The sequence below is a fragment of the Capsicum annuum genome, chromosome 2 (assembly GCF_002878395.1).
Source record: "Capsicum annuum cultivar UCD-10X-F1 chromosome 2, UCD10Xv1.1, whole genome shotgun sequence".
Lineage (NCBI taxonomy): Eukaryota > Viridiplantae > Streptophyta > Magnoliopsida > Solanales > Solanaceae > Capsicum > Capsicum annuum.
The window spans coordinates 45,461,200-45,479,766 of record NC_061112.1 but is presented as its reverse complement, the minus strand read 5'-3'; positions in this window follow the sequence as shown (position 1 = coordinate 45,479,766).

Genomic DNA, 18,567 nt, shown 5'->3' with positions numbered 1-18,567 from the left:
TTTTTTAATAAAAAAGTGACCACTTGTGGTCGCTTTTATATGAATATTTTAGTTTAATTTTTAAAGAAAAGAGACCACCAGTGGTCTCATTTTTTATTAAAATCTTTTTAATCATAAAGCGATCAAGTGGTCGATTTTTTAAATAATTTTTTTTTAAAAAAAAATCCAAAAGCGACCACAAGTAGTGGTTGCTTTTTAAAAATTATTTTAAATTTAATTTTCTAAATAAAAGTGACCACTTGTGGCCGCTTTTTAAATATTATTTTTAATTTAATTTTTTAAATAAAAGAGACCACAAGTGGTCGGTTTTTATGAATAATATTCTTTATTAATTTTTTAAATCAAAAAGCGACCACAAGTGGTCACTTTTAAAAACTATTTTTAATTTAATTTTTAAAATAAAAGCGACCATAAGTGGTAAATTTTTGTGAATAATTTTCTTTTTTAATTTTTTAAAATAAAAAGCGACCAGAAGTGGTCGCTTTTGAAAAAAATATTTTTAATTTATTTTTACGACCACGAGTCAAGCTAAGATTGATGATTAGCTCAAATACATCTTTGATATCATATTCGATCAGCTGCTTGATCAGCTTGTGTGGGCTTTACAAGTATTTTTAACTTTACTAAATTATACTTAATTAATTATTATAAGTTATCTAAGAGTTAAAAAATTGATATCTTATATTGAATAGCAAGGATTAAAAAAGGCACAAAACGTTAAATTTATTAATTTTTTATACTGGATAAATAAATTTGAATAATCTTTTTTAATATATTGGATAAGTGAAAATGGACTAAATCCCCCAATATTTTTCCAAGTAATAATTTTCGTAGGTAAATCCCCAAGATTAAATCCCAAACTAAATTCGCAGCATTAATCCCCAACTAATTTCCCAAGTAATAAAATCCGCCACAGAAATTTCCATCAAAATTTTTCTATGTAAATCCGTAGGATAAATTACATGAGGATTTTCCTATGGTTAAATACACACACACACACACACACACACATATATATATATATATATTTATTTATTTATTTATTATCCTGCGGATTTACCTAGAGATAAAATATTCGTCGATATATTTCCTCAGGTAATGTCGCAAGGACGAAATTTGTGCAATATGGCGCCAAATTAACCTGCAAAATTTATTGAGAAAATATAGTTCGCAGGTAACATATTCTAATGTTGAGGAATTTAAAATTTTTGCAGTTAAATTCGTATGTATTCCTTGCGATATTTTTTCCTAGGTAAGATCCCTATGTAATTTACAGTTTTCTAGTAGTGACGGCCTTGTTCTATCCCGCTTTTCATGAACATTTTTTAGAATAAGCTCAAATTCTCACAGGAAGCGGCCTACTTCCACATTCACATAGGTGAAATCTGTTAAGGGTTGTCCTGTAATTTAAACACCTCACTCATACGAAATACAGAATTTCACAACAAGCCATCATATGATTAATTTTTCTCATTGAACCTGGTCATAGGATCTCTAGTCCCCAGGTTGGGTTTCTACATATATGACTTAGAAATTCTGAGCTTGAATTTCATCCTCCTCGATGTGCTTCAAACCATTTTCTTGCTAAGGCCTTAGTCTATGAATCTGCAAGATTATCACAAAGTTAACAATTAATATTGATATACATTTAATTAGTATGATCTCACAGTATAATAATTTTCTCCTTATGGTCTGAATTTACCATTATAATAATGGTTTATACTCTACCAATACATTTTTGTGCTAACTATATAACTCAAAAATAGAGAAATCAATTTATCAAAATAAAGTGATTGATTAATTCACTTTTTCAGTAGTTGAACCAAAAATAATTAGTTCAACCTCCCGATAAAGTTAGAAAATAAAAATTTGCTTTTTTATTGCAACAAATAGTATCAAGTTTTTTTTTTCATTTTGCATCAAAAACACTTTTAAGTACAACAGGATTTATTTTAATAAAACAAGCCACAATTTTTTTCAAGTAAATATACCTGACAGCACACACACAAGTGTATGTGGTCTTATCAAGTAGTAAAGTGGCTTCAAGGAAGCCCAAGTATCGATCTCACAGGGACTTGCGTTCGCCGCCTATCCAATTCTAGTTCAACAATTGAGAAAAGGGAAATAAGGAGGTTTAAGAATTCTAAACTAAAAGTAAACTAAACTAATGCAGAAAAGTAATGACTTGGGACAATTTATGGATAGAATCCCAGGGTTAAAGCGTACGAACAATCATACTACATTATTGAACTTCATTCGTTAAATCGCTTATCTTAGTTGTTGATTCGTAGGGTTAATCGCATGATTATGGTTTCCCAACCTTTAATCCTTTACCTAACTTGGACATTACAACTACATCATTGAGCGAGGATGTAATAATCCAATTAAATGTATGTAAGTTGTCATCCTACGCGTGAATCAAGTAAGGCATCTAAGTACATCCCTGTCCTAGATGCTAATTCAAATCTCTTATTTTATAAAGAAATAAGAACCATACTTTGCTTATTCCCTTGTTCTATCTCCCTATTCCCTCTCCCGAGATCACAAGGTTGACAATCAATGTATTCTAAGGGTAGCTAATCCTTAAAATAGTTAAAACAAGAATAAACAAGCAACCAATAATGATAAGCAAATCAACAAACTTAATTCAAAACGAAAGTAGTCATGATCTTGGCCTGAATCCCGGAAAGAGAATTTTAGCCTTTAAGGGAAATATTCATTATCCAATCTCTTCGATTGATGATACAAACCATGAAAGAAACTAAAGTAAAAAGATATAAACCCTAAAAGAAATGTTGACCAGCCCCACAACTAGTCCAAGACGTCCAAAAGTATGTAAAAACGTGATACAATATGTATTTATAACATAGGAGTAAGCCAAGTCCCAATAGAATTCGATTTAGCTTGAAATGCCCAGGTGTGCAGTGGAGCATGCGTTGCATCCTCTATTCCATAGGAATAGAGCATGCTGCACACACTAATCACACGCCCTCTCTAGAATTTGTCCTCCGAATTTTGGTTAAGTGTTGGTCCTTCCTCCTTCCATTCCTTGTCTTGTGGCGTCTTTCCAATGATTTCAAGCCTTTATATTATCCATATATCATCCATATATCATCATATTAAGCTTACAAATGATACTACAAGAAAACACCGCATGAATTATAAGCAAAAACACAGAACATCCATTACGATGAATCAAAAGCAAGAGCTTAGACTAGGTTGATTTCCATTATCTTTCACTCCAAGTTTCCACTCTTCCCTTGACATATTTGAACTTTGTACACTTCTAACAAGTTGTTCCACATATAATAACATCATTAAAACCATAAGGAACATATAGAACATAATAGAATCCAACAAGAGAGACTAGACAAGCAACTAGATCAAGCTAGAAAGACTATTTTTCTCTACTGAACTCTAAATGACTCTTTGAAGTACCGAATTACTTGGAATTCACTTTAAACCTTATAAATACATGATTTAATACTTTGTTACACATTTATCTCATTATCAACCCATATATCATAAAAGCATCCTCAAAACAAGGCTAAACGACTAGAATAGTGACACTAGAATGCATAAATACACCCAACATCACCACCCCACACTTAAAGCCTTGTTCGTCCTCGAACAACTCTTAACTATAATCATTATCAACTATGGAGACTCTACACTTCTCCTAAATGCAAGACACTCAAGCTAGCACTACAATAAATACAAAGAATGAAAGTTTCTACACTAAGCATATTCTTTACATAATTGAAAGCTCATGAACACTACTCTAAAACATCCTAGACTCAAGAATTGACTCACCTAGTGGCAAACTCCTGCTTATCGCTCAAGAAAGGACATCATACAACTCAGCCACATTCATCAAACATGTTCCCCTCACAACAAAAGAGTTACCCATAATCACTCGCAATTAAGCAAATTTTCACGTGATGGGTATAAGAATCAAATTATGCTCACTCTCACAAGTAATTCACAGGTTACACACAATGAACCATAATCTTGCCCTTAGCGTAATGCTCCACTAATATTGGAAAGATGGATTAAGGATAAAATATGTATTTTTTGGGTTGTAATGTAGGCTAAGAGACGGGTAGGAACTAATTTGGCCAAGAATAGTGACTAACCTCTCTAAGCGCTTTAATACACTACAATATACATTTAAAATCAATCTCCCATAACCAAATTACACCATATTTATCCACCCATATCTTTTGTTTTCGCCCCATCTCTTCTAAGCATTTTCACAAACACTTGGTAGAGGTATAGTTTACTACCACATGAATCAATTTTTATCTTTTTTTTTCACAATCATGGCAATATTCTTAGAATCAATTATATCACATCCACCCACCACAAATCAATTATAAACACAAATAACTATTACCTTGGGGCATCAATTGACCTTTTTCCTCTTATTTATCAAAATCCTTACTCAATTAGTTTTTTATTAAAGTGCCTAGGAGCTTTTTGGATCAAATCATAGTCTATCAAAGAAGGAAATTAAGCTACTTATAAGGTTGCTAAAGAAAAACCTTAAGGCTCAATGGGGGTTAACTAGGATAATGCACAAAGGTAGGACAATAGAGGGTATAAAACAAGGCTATCAAAGAAATTCCTAAATCATCTCCTAAACCTACATTCTTTATTTTGCTTTGCACACACACCTAGCAAGTTCTAGACATCACATGCAACAAGGAATATACGAAAACCTTACACGCACATGGCATATGCTTAACTCAATAGGATCATCATAGACTCCCAACTCAACAATAGCACAAATTCAAAATTGAGCCAACAAGTACAAGAGTCATAAACATGAACCTAAGAGTCTCAGAAATAGTAATTCAATCAATCACCATGCTTTTTAAAATAAACCCACTTGCATAATGTAATCTAAAATAGCACCAATAAGAATATCACATACAAAAATTTTAAATTGAGTCAAAATTTGAGAATTTCCCTACCCCATACTTAAGAATTTACTTTGTCCCCAAAGTGAACTTAAAAGTAAGAGATAGAAATACTCCCTGAGGCCTCTAGGCCTAGCTAGTAACATCTTTTCACATAAATAAGGTCCATGGGAACCCCATACTTCATTCTTTGCGATGCTACAAGCTCAAGTTTATGGTACTCAGACTTCCCATTAACCTGTGACTAACTAAAAACAAAAACTATGTGAAGTAAAAACTAAAAAGAAAACATACCTTAGCTTGGGTTGCTTCATAAGAAGTGTCTAATTTAGTGTCACGGCACGACCCAATAAATTTTTTCCTCCACCTTGTGGATATGAATTTTACCCCCAACTTAGCATCCATCTTCTTTCCTCGATCATAGGGAGATGGTTCAAAAATTAAGGCACCGAGTAAAGGAAAGTGCATGGTAAACCACTCGGCCTTGAAGTAAGGTATGTTTGTATATTACTTGTCTGGTGTAAAATTAAGAATATAGGATTCTTGTTCCTCATATTCACACTCTTCCACTATTTTAAAAGATTCACAGACAAGACATCATCTAAATGTAGAAAAATGCTTTGAGTGAGGCCTAACCAATCCCACTTCTAGATTTACACTATCAATAACACACTCAATCTCATTTACCTTCTCAATTTTAGTCTTAAGATAAAGATGACAACTGAGTGGTTGTGGTTCTTGTGTTTTTCTCTGCCCCAGTGGAGATGGTGGTGATAGTATTTCCTGAACCTCCTTAATTGTTTGTTGAGAATTGCCCACAAATATAACTAAATTAGGATTAAAAGGACACATATCTGTAGAGTGATACAAATTTTCATAAGTCACACACCAACTTGTAGTCTCCTGCATAGGTCGAAAATAATTAGGTCCCCTCCAAACGCTTGGATCAAAATCTGGACAAAGAGCCTCATGATGGGGTCTTCTACAATAATGAAAAGAATCAGCAATCCCTCGAAAACCGTCTATCCAAGAATGACGTCTCAAGAAGAGTGTGATAAAAATAAAAATAAGGGAAAATAAAGAGAAACTAAAAAAAAACTATTTACAACTTAATAGAGAAAAACTAAAAATAAGATAGTTGCCTAGTTATAAGTCCCCGGCAACGGCACCAAAAACTTGACAGCGCCCAAGTGCAAACGCACATGTATGTGGTGTTATCAAGTGGTAAAGTGGCTTCAAGGAAGCCCAAGTATCGATCTCATAGGGACTTGCGTTCGTCGCCTATCCAATTCTAGTTCAACAATTGAGAAAAAGTAAATAAGTAGGTTTAAGAATTGTAAACTAAAAGTAAACTAAACTAATGCAGAAAAGTAATGATGTAGGACAATATATGGATAGAAGCCCAGAGTTAAGGATTACGAACAATCATACTACGTTATTGAACTTCATTCGTTAAATCTCTTATCTTGGTTGTTGATTAGTAGGGTTAATCGTATGATTATGGTTTCCTAACCTCTAATCCTTTACCTAACTTGGACATTACAACTACATCGTTGAGCAGGAATGTAATAATCCAATTAAGTGTATGTAAGTTGTCATCCTACGTGTGAATCAACTAAGGCATCTTAGAACATGCCTATCCTAGATGCTAATTCTTTTATAAATAAATAAGAACCATACTTTTCTTATTCCCTTGTTCTATCTCCCTATTCCTTCGCTCGAGATCACAAGGTTGACAATCGATGTATTCTAAGGGTAGCTAATCCTTAAAATAGTTAAAAAAAAAAAGAATAAAAAAGCAACCAATAATGATAAGCAAATCAACAAACTTAATTCAAAATGAAAGTAATCATGATTTTGGCCTTAACCACGTAAGGGAGTTTTAGCCTTTAATGGAAATATTCATCATTCAATCCCTTGGATTGATGATACAAACCTTGAAAGAAACTAAGGTAAAAAGATATAAACCCTAAAATAAGTGTTGAGAAGCCCCACAACTAGTCCAAAACGTCCAAAAGTATGTAAAAACGTGATACAACATGTATTTATAACATAGGAGTAAGCCAAGTCCCAATAGAAGTCGATTTAGCTTGAAGCGCCCAGGTGTGGAGTGGAGCATGAATATTACCCTATATTTCTATGGAATGGAGCATGCGTCGCGCCTTCTATCCCATAGGAATAGAGCATGCTACGCACGCTAATCGCATGCCCTCTCTGGAATTTCTCCTTCGAATTTTGGTTAAGTGTTGGTCCTTCCTCCTTCCATCCCTTGTCTTGTGGTGTCTTTCCAAAGATTTTCAAGCCTTTATATCATCTATATATTATAATATTAATCTCACAAAGGATCCTAAAAGAATACACCACACAAATTAGAAGTACAAACACACAACATCCATCACGATGAATCAAAAGCAAGATCTTAGACTAGGTTGATTTCCATGGTCTTTCACTCCAAGTTTCCACTCTTTCCTTGACTCATTTGAACTTTGTACACTTCTAAAAAGTTGTTACACATATAATAAAATCATTAAAACCATAAGAAACACATAGAACACAATAGAATCCAACAAGATAGACTAGACAAGCAACTAGCTCAAGCTAGAAAGACTAGTTTTCTCTATTGAACTCTATTAGACTCTTTGAAGTACCGAACCACTTGGAATTCACTTTAAACCCTATAAATACATGATTTAGCACTTTGTTACACATTTATATCATTATAAACCAATATAGCATAGAATCATCCTCAAAACAAGGCTAAAATGACTAGAATAGTGACACTAGAATGCATAAATACACCCAACATCACCACCTACACTTAAGGCCTTGCTCGTCCTCAAACAACTCTTAGCTATAATCATCATCAACTATGGAGAATCTACACTTATACTAAATGAAATACACTTAAGCTAGCACAACAATGAATACAAAGAATGCAAATTATTACACTAAGCATGTTCTTTACACAATTAAAAACTCATGAACACCACTCTAAAACATCCTAGCATCAAGAATTGACTCACCTAGTGGAAAATTCCTGATTATCGCTCAATAAAGACCATCATACAAATCACCTACATTCATCAAATATTTGCCCCTCACAATAAGAGAGTTACCCATAATCACTCACAATTAAGCAAATTTTCACGTGATGGGTACAAGAATCAAATTACTCTCACTCTCACAAGGAATTCACAAGTTACACATAATGAACCATAATCTTGCCCTAAGTGTAATGATCCACTAATATTGAAATGATGGATTTAGGATCAAATATGTCTTTTTACGGTTGTTATGTAGGCTAAGGGACGGTTAGGAACTAATTTGGCCAAGAATAGTGACTAATCTCTCTAAACACTTTAATACACTACAATATACATTTAAAATCAATCTCTCATAACCAAATTACACCATTTTTATCCACCCATATCTTTTGTTTTTGCCTCATCTCTTGTAAGCATTTCACAAACACTTGGGGGAGGTATAGTTTACTACTGCATGAATCAATTTTCTCTTGTTTTTTTCACAATCATGGAAATATTCTTAGAATTAATTATATCACATCCATCCACCACAAATCAATTATAAACGTCAATAACTTTTACCTTGGGGTATCAATTTGACCTTTCCCCTCTTATTTCTCAAACTCCTTACTCAATTAATTTTTTATTAAAGTACCTAGGAGCTTTTTGTATCAAATTATGGTCTATCAAAGAAAGGAATTAAGCTACTTATGAGGTCACCAAATAAAAGGCTAAAGGCTTAATGGGGGTTAACTAGGATAATGCACAAAGGTAAGACAATAGAGGGTATAAAACTAGGCTATCAAAGAAATGCCTAAATCATATCCTAAACCCACATTCTTTATTTTTCTTTGCACACACATCAGGTAAGTTCTAGACATCACATATAACAAAGATTATACAAAAACCTTACACACACATGACATATGCTCAACTCAATAAGATCATCATAGACTCCTAAATAAAAAATAGAACAAATTAAAAATCAAGCCAACAAGTACAAGAGTCTTAAACATGAGCCTAAGAGTCTCAAAAATAGTAATTCATTCAATCACCATGCTTTTTCAAACAAACCCACTTGCATCATGTAATAAAAATAGCACCAATAAGAATATCTCACACCAAAATTTTAAATTGAGCAAAAATTTAGGAATTTTCCCACCCCACACTTAAAAATTTACTTTGCCCCCAAAAGTGAACATAAAAGTAAGAGATAGAAATACTCTTTGAGTCCTTTAGGCCTAGCAAGTAGCATTTTTTCACATAAATGAGGTCCATGGGAACCCTACGCTTCGTTCTTTGCCATGCTTCAAGCTCAAGTTTATGGTACTAAAACTTTCCATTATCCTGTGACTCAACAAAAACAAAAACTATGTGAAGTAAAAACTAAAAAAAACTAAAAAGAATACATACCTTAGCTTGGGTTGGCTCCTAAGAAGCGCCTGATTTAGTATCGCCACACGACCCAATCAACTTTTTCCTCCAGCTTGAGGATATGAATTTCACCCCTAACTTAGCATCCATCTTCTTGCCTCGATCATAGCGAGGTGGTACTTAAATTAAGAAACCGAGTAATGGAAAGTGCATAGTAAACCACTCGTCCTTGAAGTGAGGTGTGTTTGTATGTTGCTTGTCTGGTGTAAAATTAAGAATATAGGATTCTTGTTCCTCATCTTTACACTCTTCCACTATTTTAAATGATTCCACAGACAAGACAACATCTAAAGATAATGTAGAAAAGTGCTTTGAGTGAGGCCCAACCAATCTTATTTCTAGATTTACACTATTAATAACAGACTCACTCTCATTCTCTTTTTTAATTTTAGTCTCAAGATAAAGATGACAACTTAGAGGCTATGATTCTTATGTTTTTCTCTACCTCTATGGAGATGGTGGTGATGGTATTTCCTGAACCTCCTTAATTGTTTGTTGAGCATTGCCCACAAACATAATTGAATCAGGATTAAAAGGACACATATCTGCAGAGTGATACGAATTTCCACAAGTCACACACAAACTTGTAGTCTCCTGCATAGGTCGGAAACAAGCAAGTCCCCTCCAAATGCTTGGATCAAAAGCTGGATAAAGAGCCTCATGGTGGGGTCCTTCACAATAATGACAAGAATCATCATCCCTCAAAAACCATCTATCCAAGAATGACATCTCAAGAAGAGTGTGAGAAAAATAGAAATAAGGAAAAATAAAAAGAAACAAAAAAAAATAAAAACTATTTCCAACTCAATATAGAAAAACCAAAAATAAGATAGTTTCCTAGTTATAAGTCCCCGACAATGACGCCAAAAACTTTACAACGTCCAAGCGCACATGCAAGTATACGTGGTTTTATCAAGTAGTAAAGTAGATTCAAGAAATCCCAAGTATCGATCTCACAGGGACTTGCATTTACCGTCTATCCTATTCTAGTTCAATAATTAAAAAAAGTAAATAAGGAGGTTTAAGAATTGTAAACTAAAAATAAACTAAACTAATGCAGAAAAATAATAACTTAGGACAATCTATGGATAGAAGCCAAGGGTTAAGGCTTAAGAACAATCATACTACATTATTGAACTTTATTCGTTAAATCGCTTATCTTGGTTGTTGATTCGTAGGATTAATCGCCTGATTATGGTTTTCCAACCTCTAATCCTTTACCTAACTTGGACATTACAACTACATCATTGAGCAGGGATATAATAATCCAATTAAGTGTATGTAAGTTGTCATCCTACATGTGAATCAAGTAAGGCATCTAAGTACATCCCTGTCCTAGATGCTAATTTAAATCTCTTATTTTATAAAGAAATAAAAACCATACTTTGCTTATTCCCTTGTTATATCTTCTTATTCCCTCTCCCGAGATCACAAGGTTGACAATCGATGTATTATTAGGGTAGATAATGCTTAAAGTAGTTAAAACAAGAATAAACAAACAACCAATAATGATAAGCAAATCAACAAACTTAATTCAAAACGAAAGTAATCATGATCTTGGCCTTAACCCCGAAAAAGGAGTTTTAGCCTTTAATAGAAATATTCATCATCCAATCTCTTGGATTGATGATACAAAATATGAAAGAAACTAAAGTAAAAAGATATAAACCCTAAAAGAAGTGTTGAGCAGCCCTACAACTAGTCTAAGACGTCCAAAAGTATGTAAAAACGTGATACAACTTGTATTTATAACATAGGAGTAAGCCAAGTCCCAATAGAAGTCGATTTAGCTTGAAACACCCAGTTGTAGAGTGGAGCATGAGTCACACCCACTATTCCATAGGAATAGAGCATTATCCGTACGCTAATAGCATGCCCTCTCTGGAATTTATCCTCTGAATTTTGGTTTAAGTGTTGGTCCTTCCTTCTTCCATCCCTTGTCTTGTGGTGTCTTTTCAATGATTTTCAAGCCTTTATATCATCCATATATCATCATATTAAGCTCACAAAGGATCCTAAAAGAAAACACCATACGAATTATAAGTACAAATATACAACATCCATCACGATGAATCAAAAGCAAGAGCTCAGACTAGGTTGATTTCCATGGTCTTTCACTCCAAGTTTCCACTCTTACCTTGACTTATTTGAACTTTGTACACTTCTAACAAGTTGTTCCACATATAATAATGTCAATAAAACCATTAGGAACACATAGAACACAATAGAATCCAACAAGATAGACTAGACAAGCAACTAGCTCAAGCTAGAAAGACTAGTTTCTCTATTGAACTCTAATTGACTCTTTGAAGTACCGAATCACTTGGAATTCACTTTAAACCTTATAAATACATGATTTAATACTTTGTTACACATTTATCTCATTATCAACCCATATAGCATAGAATCATCCTCAAAACAAGTCTAAAACGACTAGAATAGTGACACTAGAATGCATAAATACATCCAACATCAATACCCAATTTACTTGTATAATCTGCTTAAGTATTTTTATATAATTTTAGGCCAAGTGAAACTAGCCACATATCTCCTATTTTATTAGGATAGCAAACTCAATTTTTATTTATCATACCACTTTCATGTATTTGAATCAAAAGGAGTTGCATGACTCATACAATCAACAAAATGTCTTTACAATAATGTTTTTTTTACCATAATGTGACATGCAAAGAAAAAATCATCCCATAATTTAGGTATTTTTCATTTCAAGAATGAAATTTATCTTACCCAAATATTTAATGTCAACTTGGCTATTCAATTTATCATTTATTTGATAACATGCATGTTAGAGCTAAAGACATCAGTAAATATACAATAGTAATATGTGATTTATTCCAAGGTTAATACATGCACTGGTAGTATTTCTTTTCAAAGCATTCTCAAAATGCAAAAATCACATTTTTCATGGTGATATTTTCTCATTTGATTAGCCTCCACTACTTTGAGACTTTAAGAAAATAAACTTTCATTAAAAGTATCATTTTATTCATGAAAAATAATAGGTAACTTTTTATCTTTCTTCCGCAACAAGTTGAAAAGTTTTTACCTTTCCTCCGCTTGAGTTGAGAAGTAGAAAGATACTTTACATGGCTATCTCTTCTCATTCATCTTTTGTGATCTCTCATCTTGATATCCACATTTTCTCAAACTGTAACAAAACATGAATTCTCCTTAAATTGTTGGTGTAATATACCACAATAATTAAATTACAATTGAAAATACAACAAAGTAAAGAAAATAAAATAATCTCCTTCTTAGCTGAGGGCGGATATCTCGCTCTTTTTAATGAGGTTCAAGCCTACTGCGGCATAATCTACACCGATCCAGCAGTATATCTCTTGACTTGTCCCCTCCAGGATGCAACAAGCCCTCAACGATGTACAACTCAAGCAACTTGGGATTAGTTGAAGAGTTCAAAGCTCCACCGTAGAACACCTTCCTTCAACATTTTAAAACTCTCTTTGTATAGTGCATATATATAGTTGAAGACTTAAAATAATTTTGTCTCTCAACTCTCACTTTTACTTCTACACATAATAATATTTTTTCACACTTGTCATTTTTTTCTTATCTCTAACATATGAGCACAAAGAAAGAAACACCACTATTTATAGGTGTAGAATTCTTTCATGTATTGTGAATAGGATGAATGAGAGGTAGTAATATGGGTAGATGCATATCTTTGATGTTATAAGTTACATGAAAGTAATGGCCATGGAGTTACAAGAACTAATGACCTTGAGAGTTACAAGAACTAATGACCATATGAGTTACACGAACTAATAGTCATCTTTTACCATAATTTATACCACTAACATAAAAAGACAATGTGGTGAGTTACAAGAATAATGACACCACTTTTTTCACTTTATGCCTACTAATTGTCATGCACTTTAATATTTTTATTTTAATAATAAAATGCACTAACATTGAGGATTAAGGAAAACCTAGTGAAGCAATGTAATCAAATTTTAATGGATAACTTGTGTGCAATAAGAATTTGGCATTAGCAAAGCCACGTAATCCAACATAAGCAATTGGCATTATCTGGAAAAGTGCTTAAACAATGAAATACAATTACTTATCTCTAAAACTTCAAAAAGTATATCTAGATAGAGGGGAGGAGGGAGGGAGAATTCAAGAATGTTATAAAGTAATGAATCAAGATTCGAGAACATCTTTTAGGATGTTATAAAGGAAATGAACTACTCCACTCATTGCTTGGATCTTGGGCTACTCCTAAATATAACAAACGAAAAGAGATAAACAATGTTGAATTAATTTGGAGAAAATGCAATAAGCACATAGACAAAAGCAGGGATGGATCCAGGATTTTCAGTGAGGGAGTTCAGTAGTACATATATGGACTAGTCGAAGGGGGTTCAGCCTCTACTATTGATACATAAATTTTTTTTTTACCATGTAAAAATAGTATAATTTTCCTACAAAGGGGTTCGGATAAACCCCCTGAAATGCATGTACATCCGCCACTGGACAAAAGATAGATAATCATAACATATGTACAGATCCCAAGTTACTTAAAACACACAAACAATTTGTTTTTTAAAAAGACTTTTCTTTAAATAAAATCGTTTTTTCACTTTTCCTAATATTAAACATTAACTATAATAAAAATAAAATAACTATCATAAAAATTAATTTTAAAAAGGTACCTTTTTTCAATTAAAATAAGATTTTCTATACGTCAAAAAAATTAATCCTAAAAAAAATGGGAATAGGAAATTGATGCGTAAAAACTGTAATTCCTTTTATATCATTGTACACATAATAACAAGAAGAGATGCTAATGTTTGGGTTGAAAATGTATTTACGTAAATTTAATATCAACATTGTCGTAATAATTTTTGTTTTGGATTTGTATTATCAAGATTAATTATATGTGATTAGTATTCATGTTCTCTTTCTTCGCTAAGAATTTTATTTTTTCCAAAATCTTTGAGATTATGTCTTTACCTCTTTCTTATCCTTATAATTCAAATTTTCTTTTAGGATTAAAGAGTTATGATGTTTGAAATTCCAGGTTAAAAGAGAATTCGAGCTTCTCTTTATCCATATATATCCATCAACTATTTAAGGTATGCTTCTCTACATCTCCTCCTTCTCTTTTGTCATCAAAATTTTTTAGCTATATTTTTTTCATTTCAATTTATGAGACATAGTTCAAATTTTGAGAGATAACTGTTATTTTTTATGTGTTAAAAAAGTATTTACCTTCAAAAAAAATTTAACACCAACAATGTCTCCATTTATATAAGATAGTTTGAATTTGGCGAGACAATTTTTTTTTTGGTAAGTTAAGAAAGAGAGAGACAATTATTATTATGCTTCTCTACATCTTCTCATTCTCTTTTGTTATCTAATTTTTTTTAATTATACTTTCTCAATCTCAATTATATGATACAATTAAAATTTCTTGAGACAACTATTATTTTCTTATTGAGATTTTTAATATATCTTTTAAATATTTGAAGTTATTAATTATTATGATATATAGTATTTTTTTTGTGTAGTTTTCAAGTGTGTGTATATATATATATATATATATATATATATTATTATATATATATATATATATTTTAAAAAACTTAAAGCTTCTATGTCTAAATTCATAATCAAAGTTTAGAAATTTAAATATCAAAGCTTTAAAAATATAGCTTTACATTGTTTGTTATTAATTGTAGGAGCTATCAAGCTTTTCATTTCTTTCAAAAATTCAAACGATTCAATCTTTCCATTTATGTTAATTGAAGTGGGGTACATATACAAAGTGCATATGCATGTGTAATGAAATATTGATTGTGTTTTAAATTATTCTAAAAAATAAATTTCATATTGGACACTATTATTATTTAATTATTTTCTTAATATTTAGAACTTTGAAATCAACTAAAAGTATACTTATGAAATCTTAATTATGCGGAAACTACTAGAAATTAGGAGTTTAAAACCGCTTAAAATTTTATGTTATATAATGTCTTTCCTTATTTGAACTATTTAATGTCGCTATAAATTTTCCATATTAATTTATATAATCTAGGACTTTGAACTCAAGTATAATTCTACTTATTAAATATCTTTGATTAAATTGTGTAAGAAATCTTAACAATTATTTTGAATAATTACATGTAGATTTTCTAATATGTGGGTTATTGCTGATTATTTTAGTTAAATGTGTGCCTAAAAAGTAACAAATTAAGAAATTCTAAGATATTAAGAGCAAAGTCCTTCCTCCATGCATACTAAAATAAAAGGAAAGAAAAAAAAAATAGAAGGAAAGAAAGATTTTTTTTTTTGGTTTTGTTTGTCCTTACTTATATATTCAAGGATCTTTAATTATTTATCATCATCAACAATTTTGCCTAAACTTCGTCTCAAATTGCTTAACATTGATATAATAAATTTGATATATATAGCTAGGTTTGCAATGTATGGACTGACAATATATAACTTATAAAATGAAAAGTCTTTGCTATGTAGTTTTTTCTTTTCCAAACATTTGAGTTGCTATGAATTGTCAACGTTTCGCTGACTAACTTTTTGTGTGATTGATTCATTTGCATTTTGTGGTATGATAGGATATTATATCAAATATGTATGTTATATGTATATAGAGGTTATATTGGTAATTTGTTATTCAAAAAGAGTAAATTAAGCATTAGTCATTATTATTTTTTATTTTAAGGACTCAAGTTCATCAAATATTGAATAATCACGATGTTACGAAGCTTTGAGCCAAGGGCTTATTGAATACAGTCTCTGTATAGTACAAAGATAGTGATTGGGTATGTATTCTATCCTCCACAGACTTCGTAAGAGATTATATTGAAAATTATCCTGAGATTAAAAACATGTCTATTGAATCATAACTTTTGTAAGTTAGCTGATCAGTCTATCAAAAACAGTCAAGCTACCCCACAAAGATGGTGATAAGATATGTATTCTATCCTCTACAAACTCCATATATGCGATTATATTGAAAAAAAAAAGGCATAACTATTGAATCATAATTTTGTAAGTTTATTTTTCACATATTTTTATTTTTCTTCAATGATTCTTCAAGCATTATTATAGTACTATGTTCAATATCTATATCAACAAGCATAATTTTGATTATGATAGAATAACCAAAGCTACAAAAGGTACCTACACTAACAATTTCGTCTATGAATAGATATTATGTGAGATGTTTTGATCGTGATAGAGCAATCAAATTAACAAAAGATACATACATCAAAATTTCGTTTATGAAAAGATATGTAGTAACATTTATCGCGTTATGAAGAAATATTTATTTTTATCTTTTAAATGAATGTTGCATTTATTTTTATGTCAATTGCTATTTAATTTCATATAATTTGTTCTCTTTGTGTGATTATTCTATTTTAAATGATTTACGTAAAGATATGTGTAACGTGCGTATGCTAAAATACAATATTTATTCATATCATTTAAATAAATATAATATTTATGTTAACGTCAATTTTTATTTTTAAACATTTTATATATAATTTTACTTATTGAGCAAGACACATGTGCAAAGCACATACCCTAAACTAGTATAATAATACATATGTACAACACACAAAAAGGATAGACAACACAAAAAGAAAAAAACACTGCACACACAGAACGTAAGAGAAAGGAAAAAAATATTCTTAACACAAAAATCAGAAAATAAGAGAAACAGAAAGATAGAAGAGAAAGTGAACAAAAAGAAGAAGAGAGAACGAAAGTGCCGAATTGAGTAAAAAAAGAAAAGAGAGAACGAGAGTGCCGAATTGAGTTTCGGATTTTCGGATTTTTGTTCGAGTTTTCGGTGACGACGTTCGTGCTTTTTTTTAGTTAATTCATCACACAAGTTTTATCCGATCCTGTACTTTTTATTTTATAAGTTTTATTGTGAATCAAATCATCAATAAAGTTGATTTAAATAATTTCATGTGTTAATTAGCATGTGCGCTTGATTAATTATTTGAGTTGTTATTCTTGATATGAATTGTACGTGTAAGTTATCGAATACTTATCCATTTAAGAGTTAATAATTAGTCGGGAGAATTAAATCATATTCAAATTGAACTTTTAAACAAGTAAGGAATAAAAAAAAAGCATGCTAAAACTAATTAGTTGTTAAAGAAACAACAATACTTTACTATTTAAGCAAACAAATGATACAAAAAAGCCAAAGGTGGATTATTTATCATATTTCAGCGTACTATCCATGATGTGTAAAATAGTTGGATGAAATTATGATATGGATGATCAAACAGTATAAAATTATAATAAATCTTAGTGTGTGCTTGTTTCAATTTTTGTTCAAGTACCTTTACTTTATTCTTAGTCCGTTAAAACTTTTTTTTTAATCTTTAATTTAAAAACTTTACATGACATTTTTAAATAAGGCTATGAAATTAATAAAATATTTTGATAAATGCATTATGGATATTGTTTTCTTCAATGAATGAGTTAGAAATATTCATAAACATTCACGTGTAAATTCCATGCATAACATTTTTCAGTATTTGACTTGAATTTTGCTCATGTTTGCCATTTTTATTAATCATATAATAATCTATTTAATTCTTAATCTGGGTTCATATCTCTTTCATTTATTGTTAATTGTAATTTTCACACTATGTCAAAATCATTTCTATATTTCACGATTCAGTGTTTGCTTGTTTGATACTGTTGGTTTAAAATCGTTAAAGGGAAATAATACAGGAATTTAATTTAAAGCTGGCCGCAGAAACAGAGATGGAGTTTGAAGAAGCAATTATGCAGAGAGTGATTATTTTCTTGTTGAAAGACCACATCAAATTGATCATCAACTGTCACGACCCAAACTAGGGCCTAGCCGTGACGAGCATTTTGAACCATTGAGGCCCAAAACACCCTTACCTGTCTGATAATCATGCACCTAATTCATATGATCAAAGAAATGCGGAAAAAAATACAATAATTGGAAAACATGGTCATAAATATGAAAAGAGACAATAACGGGGAGATAATGATCCCTCGACATCAATTATCCCCTGAACAACTGTCTGCAAAAATCTCTAACAAATGACTGAAATAATGTCTATCTGAAAATTGGGACAAGGCCCCAGTAGACCCAAAAACTGAATATAAGATAAAAGGACTGCAGGACA